We start from the raw sequence: 15160 nt of genomic DNA, 5'->3' as shown, positions 1-15160 counted from the left end.
AGGCATAGGGAATGACTTTTCATTCTCTTTCTATTTTCTGCCGTGGTCGGGTTTTGAGTCTTTACTCAACTTCACACCTTGCAACACATGCAAGAACTCCTTCTTTGACTGTTCCATTTTGAACTACTTCAAAATCTTGTCAAGGTATGTACTCATTGAAAAAATTTATCAAGCGTCTTGATCTATCTCTATAGATCTTGATGCTCAATGTGTAAGCGGCTTCATCGAGGTCTTTCTTTGAAAAAACTCTTTTCAAACACTCCTTTATGCTTTCTAGAAAATTCTCCATTATTTCCGATCAACAATATGTCATTCACATATACTTATCAGAAATGTTGTAGTGCTCCCACTCACTTTCTTGTAAATACAGGCTTCACCGCAAGTCTGTATAAAACCATATGCTTTGATCACTTTATCAAAGCATATATTCCAACTCCGAGATGCTTGCACTAGTCCATAGATAGATCGCTGGAGCTTGCTCACTTTGTTAGCACCCTTTGGATCGATAAAACCTTCAGGTTGCATCATATACAACTCTTCTTCCAGAAATCCATTCTGGAATGCAGCCTTTACATCCATTTGCCAAATTTCATAATCATAAAATTCGGCAATAGCTAACATGATTCGGACGGACTTAAGCATCGCTACGGGTGAGAAGGTCTTATCGTAGTCAACTCCTTGAACTTGTCGAAAACCTTTCGCAACAAGTCGAGCTTTGTAGACAGTAACATTACCATCAGCGTCTGTCTTCTTGAAGATCTATTTATTCTCGATGGCTTGCCGATCATTGGGCAAGTCAACCAAAGTCCACACTTTGTTCTCATACATGGATCCCATCTCAGATTTCATGGCCTCAAGCCATTTTGTGGAATCTAGGCTCATCATCGCTTCCTCATAGTTCATAGGTTCGTCATGGTCTAGTAACATGACCTCCAAAATAGGATTACCGTACCACTCTGGTGCGAATCTTACTCTGATTGACCTATGAGGTTCGGTAGTAACTTGATCCGAAGTTTCATGATCATCACCATTAGCTTCCTCACTAATTGGTGTAGGTGTCACAGGAACCGGTTTCTGTGATGAACTACTTTCCAATAAGGGAGCAGGTATAGTTACCTCATCAAGTTCTACTTTCCTCCCACTCACTTCTTTCGAGAGAAACTCCTTCTCTAGAAAGGATCCACTCCTAGCAACATAGATATTGCCTTTCGGATCTGTGATAGAAGGTGTACCCAACAGTTTCTTTTGGGTATCCTATGAAGACACTTTTCCGATTTAGGTTTGTGCTTATCCAGCTGAATTTTTTTCACGTAAGCATCACAACCCCAAACTTTAAGAAACGACAGCTTAGGTTTCTAGCCAAACCATAGTTCATACGGTGTTGTCTCAACGGATTAGACGGTGCCCTATTTAATGTGAATGTAGCTGTCTCTAATGCATATCCCTAAAATGATAGTGGCAAATCGGTAAGAGACATCATAAATTGCACTATATCCAATAAAGTATGGTTATGACGTCCGGACACACCATTATGCCGTGGTGTTCCAGGTGGCATGAATTTGTGAAACTATCCCACATTGTTTTAGTTGAAGACCAAACTCGTAACTCAAATATTTGTCTCCACGATCAGATCGTAGAAACTTTATTTTCTTGTTATGACGATTTTCCACTTCACTCTGAAATTCTTTGAACTTTTCGGATGTTTCAGACTTATGTTTCATCAAGTAGATATACCTATATCTGCTCAAATCATCTGTGAAGGTCGGAAAATAATGATACCCGCCGCGAGCCTCAACATTCATCAGACCACATACATCAGTATGTATTATTACCAATAAGTCAGTTGCTCGCTCCATTGTTCCGGAGAACAGAGTCTTAGTCATCTTGCCTATGAGGCATGGTTCGCAAGCATCAACTGATTCATAATCAAGTGATTCCAAAAGCCCATCGGCATGGATTTTCTTCATGCGCTTTACACCAATATGACCTAAATGGCAGTGCCACAAATAAGTTGCATTATCATTATTAACTTTGCATCTTTTGGCTTCAATATTGTCAATATGTGTATCACTACGATCGAGATTCAATAAACCATTTATATTGAGTGTATGACCATAGAAGGTTTTATTCATGTAAATAGAATAACAATTATTCTTTGACTTTAATGAATAACCGTATTGCAATAAACATGATCAAATCATATTCATGCTCAACGCAAACACCAAATAACATTTATCTAGCTTTAACACTAATCCCGAAAGTATAGGGAGTGTGCGAGGATGATCATATCAATCTTGGAACCACTTCCGACACACATCGTCACTTCACCCTTAACTAGTCTATGTTCATGCTATAACTCCCATTTCGAGTTACTACTCTTTAGTGACTGAACCAGTATCAAAATACCGAGGGGTTGCTATAAACACTAGTAAAGTACACATCAATAACATGTATATCAAATATACCTTTGTTCACTTTGCCATCCTTCTTATCTGCCAAATACTTGGGGCAGTTCTGCTTCCAATGACCAGTCCCTTTGCAGTAGAAGCACTTAGTCTCGGGCTTCTTCACTTAAGCAGCAACTTGCTTGCCGTTCTTCTTGAAGTTCCCGTTATTCCCTTTGCCTTTTTCTTGAAACTAGTGGTCTTGTCAACCATCAATACTTGATGCTTTTCTTGATTTCTACCTTCGTCGATTTCAGCATCACGAAGAGCTTGGGAATCGTTTTCGTTATCCCTTGCATATTATAGTTCATCACGAAGTTCTAGTAACTTGGTGATAGTGACTAGAGAACTCTGTCAATCACTATCTTATCTGGAAGATTAACTCCCACTTGATTCAAGTGATTGTAGTACACAGACATTCTGAGCACATGCTCACTAGCTGAGCTATTCTCCTCCATCTTGTAGGCAAAGTGCTTGTCAGAGGTCTCATACCTCTCGACACGGGCATGAGTATGAAATACCAATTTCAACTCTTAGAACATCTTATATGTTCCATGGCATTCAAAACGTTTTTGATGTCCCGGTTCTAAGCCATAAAGCATGGTGCACTAAACTATTAAGTAGTCATCATACCGAGCTTTGCCAAACGTTCATAACGTCTGCATCTGCTCCCGCAATAGGACCGTCACCTAGCGGTGCATCAAGGACATAATTCTTCTGTGCAGCAATGAGGATAATCCTCAGATCACGGATCCAATCCGCATCATTGCTACTAACATTTTTCAACTTAGGTTTTGTAATGCCCCGAGACCGATGTGCCAGGTGTCCGTCAGTTATTCGCGGTCGTTGTCAGGTCTTTTGCTTGCGTGTTGCATCTTGTCATGTCATCATATGCATTGCATCATCATGTTTTCAAAACTTGCATTCGTCCGGGTTCTCCGAGTTCTCTCTGTTTTCCGTTCTGAGCCCAACCACACTTGCACGCGCCCGCGGCATGTCCGAAATAGTATTTTATAAGTGGCCGGAAAAATGTTCTCGGAATGGGATGAAAGTTGGCATGTGGTGTTGTTATGTTGTAGGTAGGCCGCCTGCCAAGTTTCATCGCATTCACAGTTCGTTTGATAGCCCAACGGATAACTATAGCGGCAATATAGCCGGTCTAACGTCGGACGTTTTCGGTCTCCGGAAACCGTGCCGGGCTGCATCTCTCCCCTCTTCTCTCAGACCGACCCGCTCTTCACAATCCGCCAGACCCAACCTAATCTCTCTCGTCAGCCCGCAGCCCCCCTCGCGCGCGCCCGAAAGTTGTCCCGGACCCGACCCAAGCAGTCGTCACCGTCGTGTCCGGATCATCCCCAAACGTCTACAAAACGTCATCGTTTTCCTATTTGGACTTCCTAGTGTTTATTCTCGACCGCTCGATTTTAATTGGAGGGACGGATTAGCCCCTAAACTTCCCTCTTTGCCATATATATAGTCCACTCCTAGACTATTTTGGACAAATCCCTAAATTTTAGGGATCCTCCCAGCCGCCGCCGCCACACTCTTTTCCACCTCGGGATCCTCTCATTCCCCCTGCACCAACCACCAGGCCATCCCCTGATCCCCTCCTCTCGATCCAACCTCCTCGACCTCGCCGGAGCCACCGCCCGCTGCATCAGGCCGGCCACCTCACCCTGCGCCCGTGTCTCTTCTCCCTTCCCTTCCCTTTTCTCTCTCTCCCTCTCATCTCCTTGCTCCCTCTCTCTCTCGCAGGGAACACAAGGACCCAGGAGCTCCACGCCATGGCCGCCCCTTGGTGCTTCGTGCAGCGCCTGACCTGCTCCTTCCGGTGGCCTCAGCCTCGCGCGCCGCGCCAGCGCAGCAGCGCCTTGTCCACTTGCCGTCTTCGCCGCCCGTGGGCCTCCCTGCCCGACGCCGTGGATGGCCGCCGCCCCGCTGCTCCGAGACCAAAGTTCCGTCGATCTGTAGCCCGTTCAAGCGCCCGCGTGTTCCAGCGCCAAGACGCCCCGTTCGCGCCGCCGTGTCACCCGCGTCGCGCCAAGGCCCTCTTCGCCCGGATCCCGCGTCGCCAGCAGCAAGCTCCGCCGCTCTGACGTCTGCTTCCCCTGCATCGATAAGCTCTTGTTCAAGGAGGGTGTGGTCGCGCCTGGCTCCACGACCCTCCGTCCCATGCGCCTCCATCTCTTCCTCGCCGCCGAACTCCTGCTTCAAGCCGCGCCGGCGCCCCACTCGTTCTGCTCGGGAACGAGCACGCCCCAGTGCCTCTACTTTGAGCTCGCGCGAGACGATGAGTGCTCAGCAACCGCGTTGACCGGATCGGTCAGATCCAGCTCGGCCCATGATGATTCCCCGTCGGCCCTGTGCGCCTCCTCTCTGGCCCAGCTTCAGTTCGGCCTGCTAGGCCCGATGTGAGCTTTCCCCTCCAAATCCCTGTTCTTCTTGGGCCGGCCTCTATTTCAGCCCGTGGATATTTTTTCTAGTCTCTGTGATTTTAGCTAATTTCCAGGAAATTGCAGTTTTACAGTTTGGACCCTATACTTCATGCATTTAATAACTTCACAACCGTGCATCGGATTAAAACAAACTTAATATGAAACTTGCTTAGATTTTCATCCAGTTTCATAAGATGTCATTTTCAGCCATGTTTAAAATGTTTAAAATGATGTTTGTTTAAATTTAATCCTATGCCATGTTAAAATGATTTAATTCATAACTAAATAACCGTAGCTCCAAATTTAACAAACTTTATATGTAAATGGGGTAGAATTTTGCCTAGTTTAACATGGTGGCTTTACTTTGCATGTTTAATAACTCTAAATTTGTGTTTAGGGCAGAACAGTACCAAATCTAAAATATGCACATGAGGATTTTTTCGGACTTGTTGCTTGTTGTTTCGGCCTCATTTAAACTTGCCTAGTTAGGTAGTTTTCATTTGCTTCACCCTCTTGCCATGCTAACAACATTTAATATTGTTGGGTACATAAACAAGATCAAACTAAATAAGTCACATGGTGTTTCGTCAATATGCAACGGAGTTGCATATTGATCTCCACTTAACTTGTAGTGTTGTTTGTGCACTTTGCCATGCCATGCCTCATTAAACCGAACATGCATCATAATTGTTTGTGCATCATGCCATGTCTATGTCGTGGTTGTTTACTATGTTGTGTGCTTCTTTTCCGGTGATTGCTTCTTCGGGTTGGTTCCGGTAACGTCGTGTTGTGAGGATTCGTTCGACTACGACTGTTTGTCTTCTTCATGGACTCGCTCTTCTTCCTTGCAGGATTTCAGGCAAGATGATCATACCCTCGAAATCACTACTATCTTTGCTTTGCTAGATGCTCGCTCTTTTGCTATGCCAATGCTACGATGCCTACCATTTGCTTGTCAGCCTCCCAAATTGCCATGTTAAACCTCTAACCCACCATGTCCTAGCAAACCGTTGATTGGCTGTGTTACCGCTTTGCTCAGCCCCTCTTATAGCGTTGTTACTTGCAGGTGAAGATTGAAGTTTGTTCCTTGTTGGAACATGGAGATGTCATTCCTTGTTGGGACATATTTACTTGTTGGGATATCACAATATATCTTATTTTAATTAATGCATCTATATACTTGGTAAAGGGTGGAAGGCTCGGCCTTATGCCTGGTGTTTTGTTCCACTCTTGCCGCCCTAGTTTCCGTCATATCGGTGTTATGTTCCCGGATTTTGCGTTCCTTACGCGGTTGGGATATAATGGGAACCCCTTGACAGTTTGTCTTAAGTAAAGCTCTTCCAGCAATGCCCAACATTGGTTTTACCATTTGCACTAGCAACCTACCACCTTCCCTTGGGTTCTGCAGGCTCAAGGGTCATCTTTATTTTAACCCCCCCGGGCCAGTGCTTCTCTAAGTGTTGGTCCAATTGAGCGATGTCCGAGGCTACCAGGGGCAACTCTGGGCTGGCTTACCCGACATCTGGCTCATCTGAGTGTGCCCTGAGAAAGAGATATGTGCAGCTCCTATCGGGATTTGTTGGCACATTCGGGCAGTGTTGCTAGTTTAGTTTTACCCTGTCGAAATGTCTTGTTGTACCGGGATACCGAGTCTGATCGGAATGTCTCGGGTGGAGGTCTATTCCTTCGTTGACCGTGAGAGCTTGTGATGGGCTAAGTTGGGACACCCCTGCAGGGATTTGAACTTTCGAAAGCCGTGCCCGCGGTTATGGGCAGATGGGAATTTGTTAACGTCCGGTTGTAGAAAACCTAAAGTCGACCCTAATTAAAATGAATCAACAGCGTGTGTAACCGTGATGGTCTCTTTCCGGCGGAGTCCGGGAAGTGAACACGGTTGTTGGAGTTATGCTTGACGTAGATAGTCCAGGATCACTTCTTGATCACACTTTTATTGACCGTGCTTTGCCTTCTCTTCTCGCTCTCATTTGCGTATGTTAGCCACCATATATGCTAGTCGCTTGCTGCAGCTCCACCTCATACCTTTACCTTACCCATAAGCTTAAATAGTCTTGATCGCGAGAGTGCGAGATTGCTGAGTCCCTGTGGCTCACAGATACTTCCAAAACCAGTTTGCAGGTGCCGATGAGTCCGTGCAGATGACGCAACCAAGCTCAGGAGGAGCTCGATGAAGATCTTGTCCTTTGTGTTTGTTTCCGTTATAGTCGATCAGTAGTGGAACCCAGTTGGGGTCGATCGGGGACTTTTGTCGCATTTCGGGTTCTTCGTTTATTTTGGTTCCGTAGTCGGACCTTGATTGTATCTGTTTGATGTAATGCTTTATTCATGTAATTGTGTGAAGTGGCGATTGTAAGCCAACTATGTATCTTTTTCCCTTATGTATTACATGGGTTGTGTGAAGATTACCTCACTTGCGACATTGCTTTCAATGCGGTTATGCCTCTAAGTCGTGCTTCGACACGTGGGAGATATAGCCGCATCGAGGGCGTTACAAGTTGGTATCAGAGCCTTCCCTGACCTTAGGAGCCCCATTGCTTGATCGTTTTTAGCAGCTGTTGTTGAGTCTAGAAAAATGTTTTGAGTCATTTAGGAATTATATATCGGAGAGTTTAGGAATTCTTTTTACTTCCCAGTCTCCTCATCGCTCTGGTAAGGCATCCTGACGTAGAGTTTTGACTCTTCTCTTCTCAAATTTCACTAAAAAAAATTTAGGATCACGCGGGTATCTTGGAATCGTTCCGATGGTTTTATGATGAGAACATTGTCTTGGTGCCTCCTGTCAGGGGTTTAGTGGAAGTGTCCCGGGGAGTTGAGCTCCGAGGTGTTGTCGTCATAATTTTATCGTTGCAGTTCTGGAATACCTGAGTTTAGTACGCAGACATCGAAAATCTCTTTTATGCAGTTCGTTGGTGAGATAACCTCGACGCCACCCAGTACTGGGGCGGGAGTTCGGGAGTATTGACATAACTTGTATAACGGATGCTTTTCGAAGGTTGAGGTAGATGATTTCCAAAGGTTTCTTGGTTATGTGTTGAAGGATGGATACAGCTGGATGTAGGTTTTGCTAGATTTGGGTGAGATATTATGCTTCCCTTGTATCCCCAACACCTGATTGCATAACTGGGAAAATTTCGGGAGTTTATAAGTGGGAATTCAAGTAGCTCTTAGGATATCTTTCCGACAGATGTATGATATGAAATTGGGGTTCGACGTCTAGTGGTCCGCCTATTCACGGTCGGTTTTACAGTGGCCTCGTTGTGTCTTAAAGAGTCCTTGGCTATGCCGACTCGGGGACGCTTCGTATGTCATGTGCACTGCCTTGTACATGATGGTGCTGTACGATCGAGCCCGTGTAGGCCCCACCACGAAAACTTCGGACGAAATCTCTATCATATGTTTGTTCTGGCTTATTCCGCAAGCCAACCCTTTGTTTTTGTTTTCAGTTGTGGTATTTGAGTTGCTTCGAAGTCAAATGTTGATTCCATCCCTTTCCTAAGTGGTGTTCTCATATTGCTATGTGAATACTAATCCTCCTTGATAATCGAGATTGTTATGCCAATCTTGTTCAACCGGTGTGCTTCTCTTCAAGTGGTTTCGATCATTTCAACATCCGCAAGTTTCAATCTCAGCTTTCTCTATGGTGTTCGTTTCATCCATCCCAAATTGTCTTTGTTTTTCCCGCCCTCCCACCCTTTTTCTTCGAGAACTCAGATGTCTTAATCAAGTATCCATCTTATTCGTGTGAAGCCTCTCTACTCCTTTTTCCGTCAAAGTTCTTATCCAACGATTCTCATGAAGATTCTAACGGAGCTTCAAGTTCATCATCTTTCGTTCTTTTCTTCTCCGGTGGAACCAAGTCAAGCTTTGTGGATCATATCCTTTTTCCTCGTTTCAAATACCTTCTCATGCCGGTGCAATCCTTAATCATTCACCTCTCGCTGTTCAATTGTTCCAGAGTGCTGAAGATATCTCAGAAGGCTCGTCTTGTCATCCAAGATCCGCTCAACCTATTTCGAGATTGTTATCTCATTCAAGCCATGTAATTCAATCGTTGCTTTCTCTCTTTTGAATTTTTCTATGGTGTTTCTTTTGAGTGAGCCCTAACCCACAGGTCTTTTCCCAGGATCTTACCTGACTCTTCTATTTTCCCGAAGCTATCCTAAATTCTTTTCGAAGTTTGACGTAAGAATGATTTATCATCAGTCAAATGTTTTCTCCAAGATCTTTCAAATTCTCTTCATCGTTGGCTCAACCTCTTCGTTTGGATTCTTCTGGAGTGTCTAAATAATTCTTGGTGGTGTTTCTCATCGTCATTCTCAACATTTGAAGACCGAAGAAGAGTTTTTCCTCCATATCTTATCCTTTCTCTCAGGGATTCGTGATTCTAGTTCGAGCCCATCCTCTCATAATAGTTTTTGATTGTTAGAATTCTTTTCACCTATCTGGAGCAATTCAGGAGTCTTCAGGTTGATTATCCGGAGCCCATCATCGAAGATTTTTTCATTCTCAGTTTGCAGTTATCATTCTCCGATCTTACCGGTGCTTCGTTCAAGTGATCTTTAATCGGCTCGTGATCTCTTCATTCTCATGTATCTAGATTGTCTCATGTATCTTCGTTCATTTCACTATTCTTCCCAGTGTTTCTTTATCTTCTCTTAATTCATTTTCAATTCGTACGGTGGTTCGTTCAAGATTTTTCTTCTTCTTTCTTATCATATCAATTCATTTGTTGTTTCAATCCTACCGGTGGTTCGTTGAAGACCTTCTCAAGTTTTGATATATCTCTTTTAATCCTTTCTACGAGAATAAGTAGTATGCCAAACCCGTTGCTTGTCATCAATCTAAATTGGTGAAGGTTAAGCATAATGCAATTCTTATTCTTGTTTCATCCAAATGATTAATTCCCTATTCTGGAGGCTCATCAAAAATTCTTGATCTCAATTGTTCATCTTATCTTTTTCCGGAGTTCCAAGTTTCCACTCTATCTCGTCGGAAAGCTTCATCTAATCATTGCAAGGATTCTCCTTGTGGTTTCAGTTTCTCTATCTTTTTATTCTTTTGTTACCGGAGTTCTTCATGAAGGTTCTACATGATGGTTCATCAAGGATTTAATTCATTCTCAAAGTGTTCATCGAGATTCTTTTCTAAGAGGCTCAAGCTTTTTTTCATATTGTAATCCGGAGTGCAATTCTTTCTTCCGTATCATTGGAGGTGGTATTATGTCATTCTTGATATTTTGAATTCATGTTTCATGATTCACATGTTGTCATGAATGAGATATTTTAAATCCATCAATCTCGTCATTGGAATTGTCTTGGGTTATATTTCACCTAAAGCCTTCCCTAAGGATTGTTGTTATATGGTGCTCATAAATGACCCAAGTTCTTCTTCTATCCTCCCGGTGAAATAGCGTTCGCGTCTCTTTGTTCATTCCAATCCAATTCTTCTTCCCGTGAGTGGCAGGTTGTCACCTCATAATTTGAGTTGTATTCCATAAGACCATATCAAGCTTATTATTTTCGTTGTTGGTTTTCCAACAACTCCGTTCAACCCTTATCCAAGAGATGCCTTTTCAGGCTCTTTTGTAGCAGAAGTTGGCATTGTCGTCTACATTCGTTTGTCTCAATTATCTTTACTCTACTCTTTCGTTCCGGAGGCATTGTGATGTTGCTCTCTGCAACCCATCTTCTTGTTTTGTCAGGATCATGTTCTTTTCGTCCTTATCCTTTTAACCGGAGTGTTGTGCCTGCTTTTCGAATTTTTCCCATTCTGCCAAGTTTTGCCTCCCTTCTTAGACGGAGTGCTGCTCAAATTATATCATTCTTAATCATTCTCTATCTCGTTTTAATCGGAGTGGTTTCAATATACATCTTGCCCTTCAACCTCAAGGTTTTTTCGCAATGTTCTTTGTCCCTCTTTTCTAACGGAGTGTTTTCAACTTCGTTCATCTCCGTTGTATTCTTTTATCGAAATGGCTTAACCTTTTTCAAGGTTCATTGGTTTCACTCGTTTGTCAAAGAAGCAACTTAGTTTTACCTCTTCTTTTTCTCTTCCGTTTTCCCTCCGGTGCCATTCTAGATCTCGGGACGAGATCCTCTCGTAGTGGTGGAGTGTTGTAACGCCCCGAGACCGATGTGCCAGGTGTCCGTCAGTTATTCGCGGTCATTGTCAGGTCTTTTGCTTGCGTGTTGCATCTTGTCATGTCATCATATGCATTGCATCATCATGTTTTCAAAACTTGCATTCGTCCGGGTTCTCCGAGTTCTCTCTGTTTTCTGTTCTGAGCCCAACCACACTTGCACGCGCCCGCGGCATGTCCGAGATAGTATTTTATAAGTGGCCAAAAAAATGTTCTTGGAATGGGATGAAAGTTGGCATGTGGTGTTGTTATGTTGTAGGTAGGCCACCTGCCAAGTTTCATCGCATTCAAAGTTCGTTTGATAGCCCAACGGATAACTATAGCGACAATATAGCCGGTCTAACGTCGGACGTTTTCGGTCTCCGGAAACCGTGTCGGGCTGCATCTCTCCCCTCTTCTCTTAGACCGACCCGCTCTTCACAATCCGCCAGACCCAACCTAATCTCTCTCGTCAGCCCGCAGCCCCCCTCGCGCGCGCCCGAAAGTTGTCCCGGACCCGACCCGAGCAGTCGTCACCGTCGTGTCCGGATCATCCCCAAACGTCTACAAAACGTCATCGTTTTCCTATTTGGACTTCCTAGTGTTTATTCTCGACTGCTCGATTTTAATTGGAGGGACGGATTAGCCCCTAAACTTCCCTCTTTGCCATATATATAGTCCACTCCTAGACTATTTTGGATAAATCCCTAATTTTTAGGGATCCTCCCAGCCGCCGCCGCCACACTCTTTTCCACCTCGGGATCCTCTCATTCCCCCCGCACCAACCACCAGGCCATCCCCTGATCCCCTCCTCTCAATCCAACCTCCTCGACCTCGTCGGAGCCACCGCCCGCTGCATCAGGCCGGCCCCCTCACCCTGCGCCCGTGTCTCTTCTCCCTTCCCTTCCCTTTTCTCTCTCTCCCTCTCATCTCCTTGCTCCCTCTCTCTCTCTCGCAGGGAACACAAGGACCCAGGAGCTCCACGCCATGGCCTCCCCTTGGTGCTTCGTGCAGCGCCTGACCTGCTCCTTCCGGTGGCCTCAGCCTCGTGCGCCGCGCCAGCGCAGCAGCGCCTTGTCCACTTGCCGTCTTCGCCGCCCTTGGGCCTCCCTGCCCGACGCCGTGGATGGCCGCCGCCCCGCTGCTCCGAGACCAAAGTTCCGTCGATCTGTAGCCCGTTCCAGCGCCTGCGTGTTCCAGCGCCAAGACGCCCGTTCGCACCGCCGTGTCACCCGCGTCGCGCCAAGGCCCTCTTCGCCCGGATCCCGCGTCGCCAGCAGCAAGCTCCGCCGCTCCGACGTCTGCTTCCCCTGCATCGAGAAGCTCTTGTTCGAGGAGGGTGTGGTCACGCCTGGCTCCGCGCCCCTCCGTCCCCTGTGCCTCCATCTCTTCCTCGTCGCCGAACTCCTGCTTCAAGCCGCGCCGGCGCCCCGCTCGTTCTGCTCGGGAACGAGCACGCCCCAGCGCCTCTACTTTGAGCTCGCGCGAGACGATGAGTGCTCAGCAACCGCGTTGACCGGATCTGTCAGATCCAGCTCGGCCCACGATGATTCCCCGTCGGCCCTGTGCGCCTCCTCTCTGGCCCAGCTTCAGTTCGGCCTGCTAGGCCCGATGTGAGCTTTCCCCTCCAGATCCCTGTTCTTCTTGGGCCGGCCTCTGTTTCAGCCCGTGGATGTTTTTTTTAGTCTCTGTGATTTTAGCTAATTTCCAGGGAATTGCAGTTTTACAGTTTGGACCCTATACTTCATGCATTTAATAACTTCACAACCATGCATCGGATTAAAACAAACTTAATATGAAACTTGCTTAGATTTTCATCCAGTTTCATAAGATGTCATTTTCAGCCATGTTTAAAATGTTTAAAATGATGTTTGTTTAAATTTACTCCTATGCCATGTTAAAATGATTTAATTCATAACTAAATAACCGTAGCTCCAAATTTAACAAACTTTATATGTAAATGGGGTAGAATTTTGCCTAGTTTAACATGGTGGCTTTACTTTGCATGTTTAATAACTCTAAATTTGTGTTTAGGGCAGAACAGTACCAAATCTAAAATATGCACATGAGGATTTTTCCGGACTTGTTGCTTGTTGTTCCGGCCTCATTTAAACTTTCCTAGTTAGGTAGTTTTCATTTGCTTCACCCTCTTGCCATGCTAACAACATTTAATATTGTTGGGTACATAAACAAGATCAAACTAAATAAGTCACGTGGTGTTTCGTTGCATATTGAGCTCCACTTAACTTGTAGTGTTGTTTGTGCAGTTTGCCATGCCATGCCTCATTAAACCGAACATGCATCATAATTGTTTGTGCATCATGCCATATCTATGTCGTGGTTGTTTACTATGTTGTGTGCTTCTTTTCCGGTGATTGCTTCTTCGGGTTGGTTCCGGTAACGTCGTGTTGTGAGGATTCGTTCGACTACGACTGTTTGTCTTCTTCATGGACTCGCTCTTCTTCCTTGCGGGATTTCAGGCAAGATGATCATACCCTCGAAATCACTACTATCTTTGCTTTGCTAGATGCTCGCTCTTTTGCTATGCCAATGCTACGATGCCTACCATTTGCTTGTCAGCCTCCCAAATTGCCATGTTAAACCTCTAACCCACCATGTCCTAGCAAACCGTTGATTGGCTATGTTACCGCTTTGCTCAGCCCCTCTTATAGCGTTGTTAGTTGCAGGTGAAGATTGAAGTTTGTTCCTTGTTGGAACATGGAGATGTCATTCCTTGTTGGGACATATTTACTTGTTGGGATATCACAATATATCTTATTTTAATTAATGCATCTATATACTTGGTAAAGGGTGGAAGGCTCGGCCTTATGCCTGGTGTTTTGTTCCACTCTTGCCGCCCTAGTTTCCTTCATATCGGTGTTATGTTCCTGGATTTTGCGTTCCTTACGCGGTTGGGCTATAATGGGAACCCCTTGACAGTTTGCCTTAAGTAAAGCTCTTCCAGCAATGCCCAACATTGGTTTTACCATTTGCACTAGCAACCTACCACCTTCCCTTGGGTTCTGCAGGCTCAAGGGTCATCTTTATTTTAACCCCCCCGGGCTAGTGCTTCTCTAAGTGTTGGTCCAACTGAGCGATGTCCGAGGCTACCAGGGGCAACTCTGGGCTGGCTTACCCGACGTCTGGCTCATCTGAGTGTGCCCTGAGAAAGAGATATGTGCAGCTCCTATCGGGATTTGTCGGCACATTCGGGCGGTGTTGCTGGTTTAGTTTTACGCTATCGAAATGTCTTGTTGTACCGGGATACCGAGTCTGATCGGAATGTCTCGGGTGGAGGTCTATTCCTTCGTTGACCGTGAGAGCTTGTGATGGGCTAAGTTGGGACACCACTGCAGGGATTTGAACTTTCGAAAGCCGTGCCCGCGGTTATGGGCAGATGGGAATTTGTTAACGTCCGGTTGTAGAAAACCTAAAGTCGACCCTAATTAAAATGAATCAACAGCGTGTGTAACCGTGATGGTCTCTTTCCGGCAGAGTCCGGGAAGTGATCACGGTTGTTGGAGTTATGCTTGACGTAGGTAGTCCAGGATCACTTCTTGATCACACTTTTATCGACCGTGCTTTGCCTTCTCTTCTCGCTCTCATTTGCGTATGTTAGCCACCATATATGCTAGTCGCTTGCTGCAGCTCCACCTCATACCTTTACCTTACCCATAAGCTTAAATAGTCTTGATCGCGAGGGTGCGAGATTGCTGAGTCCCTGTGGCTCACAGATACTTCCAAAACCAGTTTGCAGGTGCCGATGAGTCCGTGCAGATGACGCAACCAAGCTCAGGAGGAGCTCGATGAAGATCTTGTCCTTTGTGTTTGTTTCCGTTATAGTTGATCAGTAGTGGAGCCCAGTTGGGGTCGATCGGGGACTTTTGTCGCATTTGGGGTTCTTCATTTATTTTGGTTCCGTAGTCGGACCTTGATTGTATCTGTTTGATGTAATGCTTTATTCATGTAATTGTGTGAAGTGGCGATTGTAAGCCAACTATGTATCTTTTTCCCTTATGTATTACATGGGTTGTGTGAAGATTACCTCACTTGCGACATTGCTTTCAATGCGGTTATGCCTCTAAGTCGTGCTTCGACACGTGGGAGATATAGCCGCATCGAGGGCGTTACAGGTTTTCTCTAGG

This window comes from Triticum urartu, chromosome 3A, assembly GCF_056163025.1.
Source record: "Triticum urartu cultivar PI428250 chromosome 3A, HENAU_Tu73, whole genome shotgun sequence".
Lineage (NCBI taxonomy): Eukaryota > Viridiplantae > Streptophyta > Magnoliopsida > Poales > Poaceae > Triticum > Triticum urartu.
Note: the sequence above shows the minus strand (reverse complement) of the source record.